Source organism: Apus apus, chromosome 5, assembly GCF_020740795.1.
Source record: "Apus apus isolate bApuApu2 chromosome 5, bApuApu2.pri.cur, whole genome shotgun sequence".
In the NCBI taxonomy this organism is placed as follows: domain Eukaryota; kingdom Metazoa; phylum Chordata; class Aves; order Apodiformes; family Apodidae; genus Apus; species Apus apus.
This window is the reverse complement of record NC_067286.1, coordinates 33,793,336-33,811,854: the sequence shown is the minus strand read 5'-3', so window position 1 is coordinate 33,811,854 and position 18,519 is coordinate 33,793,336. Positions and strand designations below refer to the sequence as shown.

At 37.2% G+C, this 18,519-nt stretch overlaps 1 long non-coding RNA gene across 1 annotated transcript; it reads right to left on the bottom strand.

Annotated features, from left to right (window-relative positions):
* Positions 1-206: 206 nt before the first annotated feature.
* On the bottom strand, positions 207-17,929 carry LOC127385740 (uncharacterized). The gene is made up of 3 exons (XR_007889734.1): positions 17,884-17,929; positions 7,368-7,438; positions 207-290 (listed from the first exon to the last, which is right to left on the bottom strand). It is a non-coding gene; the product is annotated as an uncharacterized LOC127385740 (long non-coding RNA).
* Positions 17,930-18,519: the final 590 nt, after the last annotated feature.

Here is an 18,519-nt window from a genome sequence, read left to right as displayed (position 1 = left end):
TGAAGCTTCACTTCCCTTTGGCCTCAGCGCAGCCATGCTCACATTGCAGTGGGTTTCCTCCTTGCGGCCTGAGGATGGTTTCACGCAGCAGCAGCAGCAGCAAACTTGAACAGGTTCACGGTGGCAGAGGAAGACTCGTGCTGTGACCATGGGTGGGCGCAGCCTGTCCCTCACCAATCAGGAGTGGGAGGTAGAGAAGAAGTACCTTCTGCCCTTGGGTGCCCTGAGGTGGGGGAAGGCTGGTGACCACCTGCTCCATCTCCAGTGGCTTTTGTGGGATTCGTCCTTCACTTTTGGATGAGACAGAAGCTTTTTCGTTACTCAAAATTTAAAATTTTGTGAGAATATATAGTAATTTTTTATGTTTTCTTTTCATTTAAGAGTTAAGAATTAAGTCCCGTCTCACTGTACCAAATACTGGTAAATTACACACATTGAGAGGGATGTACTATCAATATCAACTGTCATATTTCTGATGGATTCAATCAGGCTGTTACAATTTACAGTCCTAGAGGATATAATCAAGCATCACTAGTCCCAGAAAAATGAATAATTTTCTAACCTCAAAAAATAATGATGAAAAATTTGTTTAATCTGAAACCCTCATTTCGTGTGTTGCTGCACTTTGCTGGGGACCTGATTCAGAAACTGAACTGAAGAATGAAAAAATTTGCAGTTTCTTTTGTTTTATAATAGCCCAGATCAAAAGCCTTGATTAAAGCATTGATCATGGTTTATTCTCAAGGTGAGAACAAAATGTTGTAGCTGTCAGTTATCTCTCTTTTTACAACAAAGCAAATTTGATAAGAGACAAGTTGCTAGTAAGATTACTGAAATTTGTGCCAGCCTTCAAATAATCAATAACAGTGGCCTGTAGATTTTGGAGAGAAACATAAATTAAAGTTTGCTTGTGAAATGTACCAACTGGCAAAACATTCTCAGTTTGATTTTATAATACATTTATTTGGTCTACCTAGCTGTTGCTAGTTGCCAGCTGTCTTTCAGCTATATGACAACATTCCACCTCATCCCAGCAGGTATGATGCTGTGCTGTCAGAGCTGCCATGGAAATTGCGGGTGCCTATGGAGACAGGTAAATAAACGCTGCTTTTTTAGTATATAACAGTTTTCCCAAGTGGTGTATCCCAGCAAAGTGGGAGACAGTAAGCCACAATGCCAAAGGAATATGAAGTGTGTTCTTTCAAAAAAACAAGTTTATTGTCAATTTATGTTCTGAACACCTTCCTCAATATGGAAGAATAATGGGGTCTAAGATATCTTTTCCAATTAATAATTCTCGTCCAAGGCTGTTATTAAGTATCATATTCCTTATGTATAACAACCAGGAACACCCTAAAGACTGAAACAATAATGATGAGCATGCAGCATCTGAAAAATCTGGAATGCAGTTTCCAAGTATTAGTTTTCTACTGTAGCAATTTTAGTTACCTTAGCTAGAATCAGTAGTTTTGCTGTAGCCATGATGTTACAAAGAGGATAGTAACTATTATATGGAAAAGTAAACTATTTACTAAAAACTGTTTGAAAAAAAAATCTTTAAGGTGGAGAAAAATCTGAATAATATCTTGAGCAGCTATGGGGCCATTTGCTCTCTATGGCTACATTCAATGAGTGTGCTAGAAGAAATTACTTCTCCCTACAAATTATGCCTCGTTAGATTTGAAGCTCTTCAGCAGCTTTTGGTTGGCTGCCTTTAAATCCACACTGAAATGTTGTCCTGAAAATACTGCATCTTAACCATATTCTAATGATTTTATGTTTTAGAATGTTACATCAAAGAGATCAGTAAACCAAATATTTACTCGAGTGAGGGGTGAGTTTAGGTAAATGAGTAGAGACCTTGAAGAAAAAAAGCAAGAAGAAATTCTTCACATTTAAAGCACCTGGAGAATTATTTATAATGTTTAAATCACTTCAATATTAGGGAATATTTTTTTCCTTAAAATATTATATGTTTAATAAAAATTGCATTAATTTCTTCAAAAGCAAAAATTTTCATCTGCTTTTGCTTGTGTGTTGAACCTGATTGATACTAGGAATGTAGGATTATTCCTGGTTAATGTTTGTGGACACTGGAATACAAAGAAAAGATAAGTGATCCAGCTATACCAGTTTGAGAAAGAAGTGACACTTCCAAGTTCCTGAGGAATTTGATAAGGAAAAACTGCAGCTGAAGAGAAAGGCTGATGAACAAGGAGATGAGATAGGGTGTTTTGGAAATGTAGCTAATGCTAAGGTATGTATCTATAAAAAGGCTTCCCCATGAAAAATCCTTAATGATATTGTACCTTTGGTTGCATATTACTAAGAGAAACAGACATTATCAATGCAGGATGAGTCCAAAGAACTTTACTAATCAAATTCTACACAGCACATGCAACAGTTTATGTTTTGCTTAGCCATAACAATAGATGTTATGATAAGGATTAAAATGTTATCATTATTGCCCACTATTTCTTCATGTGGTTGGGAAGGAGCTAAAAAAAGTGTGATTGCCATTGTAAGGCAAGAAAGAGTTGCATCCAGCTCAGAAATATGAAAAGACAAAATAGAGAAAATGTTTGTAAGTTTAATAGGAAAAAAAATCAACTTGGATAATACAAACAATTTAGAAGTATGTTAACATTACTTTTAATTTGGCAGGTGACAGTGTTGCTAAAAAGGGAAACAAGCTGTATTCTGAAAGGCCTACACAAAAGGGGAACTGCCTCAGGTTTGTTCTGATAGACCTACTTAGCAGACAGGTAAAATATGACAGGCTTTGTTAGAAGTATGGTCTTTAATTATTACACATAACCACAATGCATAAACCCTGTTTACTTCTTGGGAAATACTAAATAATAGTAATTTCTTATCTAAGAAATGAAACAGAGCAAGTGTGAATTGTTGCCAACAGTGGGAGGACACGAACTTGAGGCCTGCCGGCAAAGGGCCACCTCTGGTAGGGGAAGGGCTCTGCCTGTCTCCAGCAGACACCCAGTGCCTGAATTCTGTCTGCTAAAATCCCTTCCAGATCTCCCACCGATGCAGGAGGTAAGGCCATCCTAATGGGGCCTACTGCTATTTTGATTTTGACAACAAGGTTTGCACTCTCCTGGTTGTCTCTTCTGCATCAGCAGCCAGCAGCGAGTCAGGAGAGCAGGCAGCAGGCAGCTGCCCAGCCAGAGCAGCCAGCTCTCCAGCTGCCCCCTCCTGCCACTGCAGACCCTGCCTGAATCCCTGCCTCAACTGCCAAACTGAGAAGATACGTGTAGAATTAGGCTCAGTTTTTCAGTAGTGTATTTTAATTGCTTGGAAGCACAGTTTTAAGCTGGCTACCACTATTCACAAATTAGTGTGATTTTGTAAAATTCTGAAAACTTATGAAAACAATAATTCTTGTCTGGAAAAAAAAAAAAGTTGAAAAAAATCAGTTATTTGGGGTTTTTATTTCTTAAAAAAGACAACTTGAATATACTTTAAAGAATAAAGCTAGTAAAAAAACAGGACAGAAAAAAACAAAACATTCTGAAGTTGCCTGACTTCTTCTGTTGAAGTGCTTACAAAAGACGGGTCATATGATCTTTATAGATTGTAAAGCAATGTATATTCTTTGGAAAATAATGTTGAGGATCATCTGTGCTGCTTCTTGTCTCATATATTTCAACTGACATGAGCTACTAACATGACCAGTATTGTAATGCTCAGCATTGCTTCACAGTTTGGTTATTTTCCAATCTCTGCAAATATAGTTGGGCTTTTGAAAAGTCTAGCGAGAACCAGCTCCTAAAGACAACAACATGAGAAGAGCCACAATTCACTGAGCACACACTGCAGGAACTAATTTTAATGAGATTTCATACATACAAGAGTTTTCTTAACAAGTCTCTGACAATTAATATTTGTTTAGAGATTCCCTACTACAGATTTTAGCATAATAAACTGCACTGCTAGGCAAAGAGCATGAATTCTCTCTGGTTGAATGTCTTATATCTCCCTGTTCCAGCCCTGGATTTAGATTTTCTGTGAAAATTTTACATCAGTTGCGATAATTTATGAATCAAGTGACCTTGCTGTTGGGATATTTTCTTTCAGTGCTGTTGGGATACTTTCAGTACTATTGGGCCTATAGCATGCTTGAATTAGGCATATGACATTTAGCCTACTAGAAACTTATTTGGGAAATTGTAAGGCAGCACTGCTAAATATAACAGGAATTAGTAAAAAAAAATGTGCCCTAGCTTTTAGCTACTAAGGTGCTATTTTGAGGATCACATCAGCTTTACATAACTTCTTTCATCAGGATTAGATGCCACAAGATCAAAACAGGCACATAAATTTAAAAAAAGTCGTGCTTTTGGGACTGAGAGTCTGTTGTCATGCAAAGCAGATGAAAACAAGTTGGTGCTGCTGTAGGGACAGAAGAAACAAAGCTGCTTTTCAAGCCAGTTAAACTCCGGTTTCTTTTATGTTGGTCTTTGTTTTCAGTGCTAATATCATGCATTATTTTGCATTAAAAATCTATCTTGTTCACTGTCTTAGCTTTTGGACATGAGCCTCCCAAAGAAGCCTTGGAAGTGTAAAAATTGGAAGTCGCATCCAGTGTCTAAGCTGAGTGTAAGCCAGCTTGACCCATGGGACAGACCAGGCCATTGCTTATAGTGGAAAATGGCAGAGGAGTTGTGCCAGCTCCTGCCTGCTCCTATCACCAATGTGGAGCACCTCCTCAGGCACACCTCTGTGCCATTGTAGCCCTTCTTTTCTATTTTCTTCTCCTGCCCCTTGTTTCCAGGTGCTGGGAACACTGGGGATGGCTTCACAAATCGGGAGAGGGGGAGGAAAAGGGAGGATATGAGCTTCTTGTGTTCCCTATTATTTTGCCTCTCCTTGTAAAGTTGTCTCAGTAGGAACATAGGTACCTATTTCTTAAGGGCTTTGCTCTTACAGCTTTTTAAGGGCTATAGTAATTTTTAAGGGCATAGCTCTGAAAGATATTTTGGTAGCAATATTTCATTATGTTGAACATGCCATCTCAGTGGTCTAAAAGTTTTTTTCACTCCTCCGCATTGCATAATTTCTTTTCCTCAGAGTAAGAAAGTCAAAAGGTATTGACTGAGTCCACTACCTAAGGTGACATAATATGGAAAGTTGCTACCAATAGCTTATGTAGATTTCATAGCAAACCCTTGTTTCTCAAATGCTGTGGTGTTGTTTAAACTCTAGTGACAGTGACTGAAACTGGTGGATTGCCTTCTGGTAATATTTCTATTGGACAATGTGACAAGTTGAATTACTGATGTATAACAATTCTCCATACTACTACAGCTTTTAGAAAATTGTTTTTGTCAGCTAAGAAATTGATTGAGTAAAAAATATATTTAAAGTCAGCCAGTGAGACAACTTGTGAAAAGGTTAGATATAGTGTACTTCTCCAAAATCGCCCTCTAAATTCTTTGGTGATCAACACTAAAAACAGGATACTGCCACCTAAACTTCCAGGTAATCATCTCTAGCTACAGAATATATGCTTTAAGTTTCTCAATTCTGCTTGTACAGAAGAGAAGCAACAATTAAAACTTCTTACTAAATTAAAATTCTGTACGTTAAACTTATAGATGTCCTTCTAAGTGAAAAGAAAATTGAAAACACCATGGTAATTAATTCACAGTTAAAATGCAAGATGTATTTTATGTGGTAGGTCAGCAAAGTTAAAGGGAAGAAGTGTACTTAGTAAAGGCAGTTAATACTGGGCTTACAGAGATATAATTGTAAATTCATCAACCCCCGGAATAATACTCCTAAAAAAAGCTTTACACAAAACCAAACCAAAAGATGTGTGTTTTAAGCACAGTTAAGGGACCTGGTTTAACTCTGTAGGTATGAAAAGTGTTAAGCTATGGAGCAGTGGTTTTAGGGTAAATTGTACAGCTTAACGGGAACTTGTAGGAGTAGGAAGAGACACAAAAGGAGCACAAGTGATACAGGCAGAGAGGAGCTGATTTGCAAGCCTTGACACAAGTGAGAGGCATAGAAAGTCTGTTTATTCACTCTTTGCATTGAATGCAACAGCCCTCTTTCCACTTAGTGCAGAATGTAAGGATGGGAGCCTTCAAGAAGCCAGCTGGCTGGCTTCAGTTAGGATGTCTCATTAGTGCATTTTGTGGGCCATGCTTACAAAAAATACATCTGTGTTGCATAAAAAAACTAATTTTTAATTGTCCCATGAATATAATCCCTTGACCTCACAACTCAAGGCCTGCAGACTCCCCTAGTTCCTGAAAAAAAGTGTCTTATTGTTTTGAAGAGAACTCTGTAGAGAATTCCAGCTGTCAAAATCACTCCATTTTTAGATTAATGCTTCATTGTTTAATTTGCTTGGTCTTTGTGGCCTGATAGTGTATTTATAAAAATCTTAAATCTTCAGTCAACTTCCATGGGAGCAGCAGGTATGCAAGTACTGCTGGGCTGATGCTTTACTGCTTTGTAAAGCCTTCACTGTGCCTTTGCCCCTTCTCTAGGATTTTAGGGGCCTTCTGAAGTGGTGTGTATGCAGTGTTTGAGCTGTGTGAGCTCTATGAGCAGTCTGAGTCTAATGTCTCTTCTAGCTTCACTTGCTTTCACCGGCTACAAATTTATTTAGTTGCATAATCTAGCCCCAGATTTTTTCTTTCTTTAACAATATGATAATATCAGGCTATCGGTGTAAATACACATGCGATTGTCAGTTAACCTCATGCTATTATTTTCAGAGTGCCTGCAGCACTGTGGCAGTACTGTCAGAGGAAAAATACCACAGAACAAGGTATTTCCACATTCTTTTCCATGAGGCAAGACACAAAATGGGCTCATTACCAACATGTGGTTGTCTGCAGCTCAATATTAATATGTCTGCAGCTCTCCAGAAAGCGTAGTGTATTTGTTTAATTCAGCAAAATGTAAACACAAGTTCCTGAAGAGACTAGGTGCTGCCAAAACAAAAGACATTTCTATTTTGTTTAATCAGGCATAAAGATTTTTTGTGCGAAACTGTTCAGAAAACCTTTGGACCAAGTTCAGTGTTGGTGTAAGCAGTTACACCTATGCTGGATTCAGAAAAAATTGCAGCTGCTAATGGCAGCTGAAGATGTGGCCCAGAATTGCTTAAAATCATCAGGTAACACATTGGAGTACTGGGTCTGAAGACTGAAGAAAGAAAACTTCAGGTTCCAGTTTCAGCTCTGCCGTGAACATGAAGAAAGGACTTGTTTAAAATTCTTTATGACACTTGACTAATCTGGCTAAATGTATCCCTGCTGTAGCTCATGTACGAAGTTGGCCTTCTGTGTCAGCTTCGCCACCGGTAAACTGTGATGATTATAGACACTTACCTCACAAGGATGCTGTCATCATTCATTAGTTAATGTCTGTGTGGTGCCTTGAAAATGTTAAATGCCACATGCTGCAAAGCAAGGCATTGTTGAAAGAGACCATTTTAAAGATCTTTTTTCAGTTTGTATACATACCTCTGTTGATAATAAGGACTTCCCATGTGCCTCAAAAAAGGAGTAATATATAAGGGCTTAAACACTGTGGGAGCAATTGTCTTGTCAGCAAAGAATGATCTAAAAATTTAGTCACAGAACATCTGGAATCTTGAGATTTAAAGTTCTTTTGACAAATTTTGAAGTTTAAGTGGACAAGATTGAATACAGATGACTATTATCATATCAATCACCATGCCTAATGTCTATTTAAAGTATTGTTATTAATCAGTAGTAACTTTTTATATTGCTGTATGTCCACACACTATAGGTGGAGGTTTTTTTATCCTTCAATGTCACATATAGTGTAATCACAGCTGATAGAAGGTGGTCCTGTTCTATATTGACAGAATTCCATTGTTAGGAGACATGTATGTTCTCATGCTGAGTAATGGTGGTCAGGTTAATTCCCAGCAGCTACACAGAACTGTAGGCTGTATTGCATTTCATGAAGACAAATGTCCATTATATTTATGATGTAAATGAGATAGCAGAGATCAGAAGTTCTATCTAAATAGAAAGTAGATCTGAGTGTTGTGTAGTGCTCTAGTCACTGAGCACTTCTCAGTTAAGTTAGTAATGTTACACTAAAACAGTAAGTGTAGCCCTTTGTATTTAAATTTGTATGTGGTTTTTGGTTTTGGTGGGGTTTTTTTATAGTTGTTATAAGTATGAATAGCCTACATTTTGTGGAAGTCTATATGTATATTTTTCAGATAAAAGTAGCCAGTAAGTGCACTTAGATCTGGACTGCCAGGGAAAAGTTGGTAACATAAAAAGTATTGCAGTCTTTTCTGGGTCAGATTGTTCTTGACAAAGCTGTCGTTCCACACTGGGGTTCAGATACTATGGTAGTTAATCTGCACGAAATGTTACCAGTTCATGGGAAGAGATAGACATCCAGTGATTCTGCTACATATATGAGGATGACTTAACGAATGAAGTTGTTCCCGTTCTTAACTATTGCTCTGCCTTCTGGAAACATTTCCAAGGCAGGGAAATCTGATCAATTAATTATTTGGCTCTCAAAGCATTGTACATTTTAGCTCAGTAGCTTAAGAAAGTCACAGCACAAAACTAGCAGCAAGAATTTTTCATCTGTCCAGCTTTAATTTGTCACTGCTTATCTGTTGGGTCCTCACTCAAGTGCAACAGGAAGCTAATGAATGAGGATCCATGTGCTCACCAGCAAAATACACTGAAGAAGCCAAAGTGGGGTACTTAACAGATATCTGAGAGCCTCAGCTACGTCATCTGTTTCTTACTTTAAAAAAGAGGGGGAATACAATAATCACTCACGCACACAATCCACACGTCTTGATGCAATAATTAAACTTGTTAGAAGGGAGGTCACCAGATTTGAGAATGTGGAAGAACAATTTAAAAACATTTAACTTGTCTGGGAATGTCAGATCATCACATAATTTTCTAGTTGTTTTCTCTAAGACCTTTCTACTGAACTGTTTGACTTCAACAAATTAATATTATTTGAAATAAGAACCTTAATCTGAGGCTCATGTAAGCAGTAGGGCAAATATTTGTCTTCTCTTTTTTTGGACAATGTAGTCATGTCAAAGATATAGAAAGCAACAAAGCTATCTTTGTGATACTATTTCTCAGTTACCCAAGTTTTTAGTGGTAAAGATCTGGCTGTCAAAAACAGACAACAAGTTTGATAGGCATGATACTGCCACGCTTGCACCTCAGTGTTGGACTTGGATGCCTAACATGACAGCAAAGTACTTGTAATTTACCTGTAGCTGTTGACTGCTGGCTGGCTTAACTGTAGTGCCAAGACTGTGTTCTTAAAGGAAAGTGTGTACCCTTTATGCTTACAAATAGAGGACTCCCATTTTAATGGTCAGAGTGCAATTTGTTCTCTGCTGTTTAAAAATAAAGCTTCTCATGATCAGGATGAGAAAACTCTTATGCCTCTGAGATAACTTTGACTCTGTGAGCACACTCAACTATGAATAGAAATATCCACCTGTCAGTCAGTCAAGGTAGTTTAAAATACCTGTGCTGCAAAAGCCTATGTGTCATTATAGATTTAGCTGTACGAGCAATGTTCTCTTTGTCAAACAATGAAGCAATATGACTAATTAACACTCACTAGGGAACCTGAAATAATGATCTCTCTCTCTTCCTAGAGCCAATTACCCCAAATATTCAGATTAGCTACCTACTATTTCTCTGAAAGAAATGTCTTGCTTTCTTTTTCTTTTTAATTTAAGGCATTATGTACCATGTAGCATCATGTTATAGGATGTTATGTCACATCCTGACAGCTTACAACTAGGGATATGCTGAATTTATTGGATAGTTAATACCTTCCTGAATTAACAAGATAACCAACTTTTCAGGAAAAGGAAATCTGGGAAATATTTGCAGTATCTTCTATATCTGTAGGAAGAATTTACCTGGTTGATTTAATAATCTGTAGTATTACATTATGACTTTGCACTAAGGTAATATTTAAGTACAATATATTTATCTTTGTAGACATTTAATTCACATAAGGATATGATCCGATTTTACAAATTGCTACAATACCTATAAACATACATGATGGTCCAACCTTGTAACAAAAAATTATGACGCTTGAAAAATCCTTCCAAGATACTTCCAAGAATAATATGTTGCTCAAAGTTACCAACTTCATAAACCATAAGACCACTTAAGGAAGTCGGTCATTTCTCTGTTGTATGTTGAGTCTTATGAGGAGCACCTGAGGGAGCTAGGGTTGTTTAGCCTGAAGGAAAGGAGGCTGAGGGGAGACCTCATTGCTCTCTATAACTACCTGAAAGGAGGTTGTAGGGAGGTGGAGGTTGGCCTCTTCATCCTAGCAGATAATGATAGGACAAGACGAAATGGCCTGTGGTTGCACCAGGGGAGGTTTAGGAAGATATTAGGAAGACATTCTTCCCTGAAAAAGTAGTCAGGCACTGGAACTGCCCAGGGAGGTGGTGGAGTCACCATCCCTGGATGTATTAAAAAAGCCATCTAGATGTGGCACTTCAGGACATGCTCTAGTGGGCATGGTGGGTGGGTGTTGGTGGGGTTTTTGATTGTTTAGTTTTTTTGTTTGTTTTCTCCTCTTGGGTCAACAGTTGGAATTGATGATCCTAGAGGTCTTTCCCAACTGCACAAATATATGTGATTCTGTGTAATACAGAAAGTTAAATTTCATGAAGTAACATCTGAAATACATGGAAGAAAGCCAGGTCTTAATCAGGACTGAAGGAAGATGCTTTTCGTGAACCAACAGCTGAAATCTTTAAGACCCTTTCTTGAAGGTAGAATTGAATGCTCTGGGTTACAGAATTGCAACAGGATTTTTTGCCTTTTTTCTTTCCTGAGATGAATGATCGGATGGCTGCATTGCCTTCAGAGCCTCATAATACTAGTTGAATGTTACCAGTTGGGTTGAAATTGAACTGTATCAGGGAATTAAAAACATTTCTCAGCTGTTCTGACATGCCAAGGGAATTTTGAGATGTCTATGTCGTCATTCCTTTTCCGCTGAAGGTTTTCCACTGAACTGAAAAAAAGTCATGAATCACTGAGCTGAAATAAAACAATGACTATGATGAAATTATTTGGAAATTTTGAGGGGAAAAAGGCCCAGAACATTTCCTTGTTACATTCTTCCTTCTCTTATGTATTTTATCTGAGAAATGTTTTATATGATTTGCACAGAGATTCTTTTGAGCCAAGAATGAGGTGGGTGTCCTCACCACCAAATTACAGTCAAACTCATTTAATAAACTGTGTATTTAAAAAAAAAAAAAAAAGTTTATATCCTTGTATTGTAAATTTTGCACATTTCCTTTAAAAAGTGGTAGAAAATCAGTAATACTATGGTGTTTTCCTTTTTAACCAAAACTGTTCAGAAGCACCTCTCTATCTTTGCGACTGCTAATAAATAAGGAATGTAAGTTCCCAAAGTTATAGCCATTCAGTTTGTACTGAAGATTACTCTGAACCTACTGAGTTCAGATATCCTCTTCTTTATGCAACTTGAGGGAAGGTCAGACTTGGTTCCCAAATCATAATTTCTTGATTGTATTAATTAGGTGAGAAGCTGGCTTGGTTTGGGCCAGGATGAGGCCAGTTCTTTTTTGCCATATTGTATTAACTTAGAGAGCTGCTACACAAAAACACTTGAAGTTGCATTACAAATGTTTCAAAACATTTTAAGGATACGTCGTCACTTTCAGCAGAAAAATTGGAAAAGCCATATGATCTAATGCACTGGGATTTCTTGTGCAAACATTTATTTCTGACGAAAAATACCTAGACTCATAAACATTTTGGTTTCTGTTACTGTTTTTTAATTACTGTGTTACTGGTGCTCTCTATATGTATTTAAATTTTACTCTTGCTAGTTAGACTGTAAAATCATCCTCTAGGTCAGAGCTTTGCATAAGCAGTCTTTGAAGTGCGTGGTATTGATACACACATACAGATAAAGAAAAATGCTGTTTATTTTCTTACTTGTACATATTACAAGATGTTATAAGCATAATCAAGGCTCGTTGGTGTGATGTGATCAGATGGATTGCAGAAGTTACCCAGCTAAGGCTTGAGCATTTGTGCACTAACTACAAAAAGTGTCTCTGTGTAAAGCTTTGAAAAGAACATATGTGGTCATTTTTTCTTTTATTTCTATTTGTGGTCAACAAACAAAAAATGGCTAGAATTGACTAAGATAGTGACATCAAAGTGACATGAGGCTGTTAAGTGGAGTCAATTTAAGACAAAAAACAGGGCCGCTTCCATTGACACCACTGCAGAACACACTGTAACTTTAAGGGGGAAAAGTTCCCTGTGTCCCCACTATTTACAAATTCATTCAGGGGCAGTAAGTGGTTTCAAGTTGCTCTGGATGTCAAATTTACAAAAGTTTTAGAAGAAAACTGCAGAAAGTGTCATGTCCTTTTAATTTGACTCAGATTCAAGCTATCTCCATCATACCCTCACCTGCGTCTGATTTACCGAAGTTTAGCATTCTGCAATCGATGGCACTTACAGCAGACCAATGAAAAGTCAGCTCTGTCAAGTTTAGCCTTTGTTTGTGCCATTCTGCTGGACTTTTCTTATTTAGACAAACCTTTTCTTATAAAAGGCTGAGTCCACCAACACCATTTGAATTGGCTGCATAAACCTGTTATGTACAACCTAAATTCCTGACACTGAGGGTCTGCCACTAGCTTGTATTGCTGACTTTCCACAACTTGGATCTTTCAGGTGCTTATATAAAGTAACAAGTAGTAGTTCATCCTGCTTCAGGATTTTTGGATATCATAGTACGATAAATTGCAAGATCTTTTAATGACTGTATTCCTTGCCTTCCAAGTTTTCTCTGTTGTTTCTTTGCATACTGTGCTTTAGAGAAAGCTGTTTCCTGACTGGTGTTGTCAATGGAATACTGATTTGTTGCAGCTTCCATCCCTTACTAGTGCTCCTGCTGCTCTTCTATCTATAGAAACATTTCAGATGATGAAAAGACGATAAAAAGACAGAAATGTACTTAGTTTATTCATTCACTTTCTTCAGCCTCCATCATATGCCCCATATTGAAATGACTATTGTGATAAATGATATGGTATTGAGACTGAAACAAAGGTACTTAGAGAAACTGGAATTACAGCTCCACAAATAATTTTCCATTGCCTTTTAAACTAATAGTTCTCTAAATCTGCTTGAAGATTCTAAGGATTCAGCAGACTCCAGTTAATGCTGCTTTGTTCTGAGTTTTGCGGGGTTTGGCTGGCTTATTGGCCACATGATTACAAACCAAATTAAGAGTAACTCCTTCAGCCTGTGTACTATGTATGTGTGGGAACCTACTGAACCATATCACTGTTACTGTGATTGGTTTAAACCACTGAGAAATACTTGGAAATTCATATAACTGCAGAACAGGATTTTTAAGTGACTATGGTTTGTTAACACACAAAATAGCATAAGATGGCCAGAGAGTCTTTTGTTATATGTAATTTTTAAGTGACTATGGTTTGTTAACACACAAAATAGCATAAGATGGCCAGAGAGTCTTTTGTTATATGTAATTTTTAAGTGACTATGGTTTGTTAACACACAAAATAGCATAAGATGGCCAGAGAGTCTTTTGTTATATGTAATGCTGCTCATTGCTCCCAATAGCATTTGCTGTCTTCAGTTTTCTTCTTGACTTCTGCAAAGGCAACAGGACTATCATTACTGACTAACCATACAAATGTTTTTTAAAACTAGTATGAAGCTCATTTTACTGGGCCACAGAAATGTAAAGGCCAAAGAGCAAAAGCAACTCAGAGGCAGTGTATGAAACATATGTAAAAATAGTATTTCTGGATTTGTTATATGATGATCCCCCTCAGTTCTTTTCGAACCATTGCCACGGTCTTTTAAAAAGCGCAAGCTTTTAGAGCCATGACTCATTCAGATGAAAGTTAATTACTTGTGACTTTTGTGAGCGAGTATGAACAAAGGAGAGTAGAACAAGCACAGTCTTATGTAATTTAAAAAGAACATTTCTACATTTTAGTTTGAAAAGCTGTGTTACTAAAAATGTTACTGCTAGTGAAGCTTTCCAGTATGATAGCACTGAGACTGCAACATTTTCCCTTGATAGCAGTCTAATCACTGCCAGATAGGAAATTATTTTTGAAACAGGTTTTTGCTGTCCATTTCTTGTTGCTGTACTTGCTACTAGGGAATAACAGAGTGCAGGGCAAGACAACTATTGTTCTATTCTGAATGAGAAATAGCTGCTACTAGCAATGGTAATTTTAGAAATTACCACTATGCTAAGAAAAAAAATGCCTCAGTATTCTGCAGTTTTAAATGACTGAACCTTGTTAAGAGGACATGATTTGTGTTGGGTGTTTTTCAGAATTGCATCAATTTTCATATTGGTGCTTCTTTCAATATCACCTTTGGTATTATGTTTGGCTTTCTAGCTAAGCATATTCAGTTCTGTAGAGTTGCAGTGGTCTGCTAGTGTGCTGGAATGAAAGCTGATTAAAAGCCATTCATTAAAAGAAAACTAGTTTTTCTTCTCTGCCATCTTGCTGTGTATGGCAGATGGGCCATGTGCCGTGGACTTTTGGAGCTAGAGAGTTGTTGAGTTGGGAGGATCAGGTGCTCCCACTGCTGGCTCTAGGTAGCACAAAACTGAGAGAAAAACCAAGAAAATTCAGTGCTGATTACAGCTATTGCTGAGTCCCTGCCAGTGCTATTCCTGCTGCTGTGATTACAGTGTTTGCCCCTGCAGCCTTTCTGGCTCAGCACAGTTACCTCTGTGATAGTGTAGGGCAAACTTCCCCTGTTGGCTCATACTCCCTGAAGTGTCACTCCTCTTGGAGTCATTAGAACATTCACAAATCAGAGTAGTTTGTTTTATTTTTTTTCTGTCCAACAACATAAGCTCTCTGACAGAGTTTATGCTGCATGCTGTCATCCTCTGGAGTTTGTTTGCTCTTGGAGGTCATTGAATCAAACAGTTTAGCTGTGCTTTGTTTTAGGGGATGAACACTTTTAATTGGATTATAAATGCATGTAGTTTTTAAGACTCAATAAGTAAAATGAGATTTTTCGAGGCATATGTTTGTCACTACATAGAGGGGTAAGGAAGGAGTATGTTCCTGTAATGGCCAACATTAAAAAATTGAGGGCTAGAAGTTAAGAACTTATGTTGACTAAATGTGGGTTGGTCATTGCAGGATACAGGAGATCAGTGATGTAAAAGTTGCATGCTGGAGCACTGATTTGTTCAAATGGTTTCTGATTATGTTCAGAAGTACAGAAGTTAACTGTGTGTGTTTTAATTTTCACTATTTCATGGCCATCATATGTTGATTAGTATGGTTTCAATAAAAATATTTTAAAGAAAACTCTGCACACAGTAGACATGACAGATGGAGAGGCAAATAAAGTCCTGAATTATTTCAAGTTTTAAGTGATTTATCTTGCTAAAGGCTGCATACTTAGCGCAGGTAACCACTTCAGTTAGATTGATACAGTTGTTATTTCAGAGCTTGTCCAAATAGCCTTTTATGTTGCAATCAAGTAATAAATGCAAGATTGACAAGCTACAAAGAAAAGGAGCTTTCAGTCAACAAACAGACTAAAATCCATTATTGTGATGTGTACACTGTGTCCTGGACCTGTAAACACATCTTCATTGATCCCATAGAAAGATAGAAATATCTCCCCTTGTATGGTTCAATCAAGACCCTTTTCATGAAGGCAAAGTGCAAACAATATTGAAAAAGCAGAAAAAGACTGACATTACAGTCAAACAGTAAATAATGGTTCTGCTCAGGAAGCCTATCTATAACATTTCAAACTGCTGTCAGCTCAGATGAAATGTATAACCTCTCTATTACAACCTTAAGAAAGATCAAAACACAGGTACTGTACATTCTCCTTACTGCCATACCCCTTTTACCAACTGACCAAACCAATATGAAAAAAAAAAATCTCATTTTTTCAGTTTTGCATGTTTGTGGGTGTCTCAGATGTGGAAAAATCATTGAAGAAAAGCTTTGCTCTTTGTGGTTTTTCTTTTAATTCTTATCACTGTAGTGTCTGGCAAAAAATGTCGAAGTATTTTTAGCTGAGTTTCATGTGATTCAGCAAAGGCATGTAAGACAGGTGACCTGATAAGATAATATTCATTTTAATTGATTTTTAAATATATTCTATCATCTCCATTAAAGTTATATTTTAAATTATAGGTACAGTCAGAATTTATTAATATAATTATTAAAAAGATAATTCATTTTTCACATTTAGGTATAGAAACCACAAACAATTAGTTCACAGCAAGTGCATCACCCTGACAAATGACTAGCTTAGCCACTCCACATCCCCAAATCCCATTTAAATCCTTATTTGAAACCTTAAGTGGAATTGAAATCTAGCATAAGCTTTGGTCTGTCTTAACAGTGGCAGTGAATTTTATGCATATTGCACCAGGTGGTGCTAATAACTGTAAGGTTCTGCCCAAGGATTAAGCATGGCCTATAAAAAGATTAATTTGCTATTTAAAGTTAATATTGCTCATCTTGAACTGTCATCTAGATGGTACAAAGCTGCTTCTCACTTTCTTGAGCACTGAAAAGGGCCTTTATATAATGAATAATTACAGCCTCTGTCTAAAGTCACTGGAAATCTGTCCTACAGGAAACTTGTGCAAATGCATGGAATTATGGTATCTTTTGGAAATATTCTTTTATGAATTGGATTGCAGGAAAATAGTCGTTGTTGTTTGACATCTTAGGAGGTACTGCAGGGTGCTGTGATTACACTGCTTTATTAATCTACTTCTGTAGTTGTATTGCAGGCACCTTTTCTTTGCAATGTCAAGGTAAAAATTTGGTTCACAGTATTCAATAAGAAAATAATAATAACATTTATTTGGACCATGTAGTCTGATTTTGTTGGGCAAGTATTAAGAATCACAGAATTGCTGAGGTTGGAAGGGACCTCTGGAGGTCATTTGGTCCAACCCCCTTTCTCAGGCAAGGGGAAGTGGAACAGAATACTGAGGACCATGTCCAGGCAGCTTTTGAATATCTACAAGCATGGAGAGACACCCACAAAATTACTGGGCAACCTGTGCCAGTGTTCAGGCACCCTCACATTAAAAACTGCTTCCTGATCTTCAGAGAGAACCTCCTGTGTTTCAGTTCATGCCCATTGCTTCCGGCCCTGTCACTGGGCAACACTCAGTTATTATCTTTTGTCAGTATCTTTCAACTGATTGTGTTTGCTTTCTATGTAGAAACAGTAAGTATGGGAAATCTTAAAATACAGGTCACTTTGTTATTAATTCCTTTTTGTTTCACAATCAAAGCAATTCAACTGTTGAACAAAATTTCAGATTAACATCAGGGGTGAAATCCTCTCTACATTGACATTGAGGGGAATGAGACTGTTGCCAAGGCTTCAGTCTGAAAGGCTTTGTATCACCAGATCAGTACTGCTTATCATTTGCTCAACATCTGAATTCCTCATAGGAATGACGATATTATGACCCTGGATTAAAATTTCAATATACCCAGATACTTAAAGTCATTCCAGTAGGACAAAAGAGAATAATTACTTAGTATGATTATTGCAAATAGAAGATAAAACAGGTAACAGTATTTTAATTATGATAATTTGTAGGAAAAAAAAAAGTATAGGAAAATGATAGTGCATGTTACCTACTGCAGCTGTTTAGGGTGAGGGAGAGGGAGAGAGTGGGAAAGTTAGTTCCCATAAAATAGGCAGAAAGCTGGAGAAACAGATAAATGGATGGTTAAATAACCATGTCGGGAATCTTGAGCAAAAATATGGGCAGATTCCTTACCAGGTGTTGTATGAGTTATTGGATGTGGTTGTGTGGCCCATACTAGGTAGAAAGCAGAGCAGGCTGGACTTAATTACTGTGTGTCTATTAAACTCTGAACTTTGCACTAAAGGTTCCTGTTTACTGTTTATTCATGGGTAGGTCATAACAGCTGACTCTTCTGTTCATTATTAACTCCAGTTGTTAAATGTAATCACTTTCTCCAGCACTTTTATACTGAAAGCAGTTCAGACTGAGTGAAATTTCTATGAAGTGTAGTAACTTCTGCAGTTCCTTGCACAGTAAAGTTCTGGCTATTAAATTAGTTAACAGATGATGGCAACTTTTACTAAAACATTACATGGGAAGAGTGGAGTTACTAGATAGAAGCTGACAGCTGCTAATATTACAGCCTTCAAGTAAACTTTTTTTTTTTTTTTTTTTTTAAAAGCGCAAGGTTAGAACAATACACAATGTAGCAAATGGAAGACCTACATTAAAGACCTTCTTAGTTAGTTTGACTAGGTCACCTAAATTCCATGTAGGTGCAACAGTATAATGAATCTTTAATATTTTACAAAACTGAACTAATTGGACAAGCTTCACCCTACTTATATATACAGCTGGGTAGTTAAAGAAATAATCTAGAAAATGAGT